At 35.0% G+C, this 1,075-nt stretch overlaps 1 non-coding gene across 1 annotated transcript; it reads left to right on the forward strand.

Annotated features, from left to right (window-relative positions):
- The first annotated feature begins 1,009 nt into the window (after positions 1-1,009).
- Positions 1,010-1,075, forward strand: Smp_tRNA_00711_Pseudo_TTG.1.1. The gene has a single exon. It is a non-coding gene (tRNA).

Below are 1,075 nucleotides of genomic sequence, written 5' to 3' on the forward strand. Positions count from 1 at the left end.
GCTGTGAATAGGGGGAACGGTGATTAATGAACTACGGATAACTCAAGAATGGTAAATTGTATAATAATAATAGTCTATAGGTCAAAATAAAGCTCATAATAAAAGAAACATGAATATGAATAGTCAAGTTACTTAGCGATTATGCAATAGGAAGTATATATATCACATTGGTCCATAAATAGTTCTCAAATGTTACCATTCATAATTCTCTTCGGGATATAACAATTACTGTATTTTTATTCAAAGTTGTATAATCTTTAAAAGTATGTCAAACATTATATACCCATACAAATGACAGTAATAAATTTCCTAATAAAAACGATATTACTAGTATTTTATGTCCAATTATTGATTCTCTTTCTTATGGGTTTTGAGCAACATATCTGACTTGATGAATTTAGTCTTTTGACGTTAAGGTGTCTAAATTTTTTAAATTAAAACATTTTAATCAAAGTAATAACAACATGGTTAGCAGAGATGGATAGTGGCTGGCAGTGGAATCCAGGACGCACGTTTCGTCCTATTTGGGACTCGTCAGCTGGATGTACCTGCATCTCAGAGTTGATGTTCACTCTGGTTTCTAATGCTCTATCTGACTATTCTTCATACTGTGATTTATTAATGTTTGTATTTGTATATACTAATATTGTCGGATATTTTCCCAGCATAGCTAATTCATTCCTCTGGGTATTCTAGTGAATCTTCACAACTCTTTCCAACCAAGTAAATGATGACCTACCACTTTCCAATCAAAAGTTAATAGTTTTATGCAAACATGTCGATCTGAACGCGCGATTTGGATGATAAATACAACAGAACAGTGTTGTCTATCTTTGCTTATAATGCTCGTGAATTAAGGTATATCGAGGCAATACGCACAGTGTGCACATATGGCCAATAAGAGACTGACCAGTTTCAGTCCTAACAAAATCGATGGGAAGATTCAAACAAACAATACCAAGTGAATTTAAACTTCACCCCATCGCACAAGCAAGTGGCTATCAGGACTCAGTGGCCGAGTGGATAACGCGATGGCGTTTGAAGCGAGGATACTGGGTTCGAGTCCCAGAGTGAA

The sequence above is a fragment of the Schistosoma mansoni genome (assembly GCF_000237925.1).
Source record: "Schistosoma mansoni, WGS project CABG00000000 data, supercontig 0013, strain Puerto Rico, whole genome shotgun sequence".
NCBI lineage: Eukaryota > Metazoa > Platyhelminthes > Trematoda > Strigeidida > Schistosomatidae > Schistosoma > Schistosoma mansoni.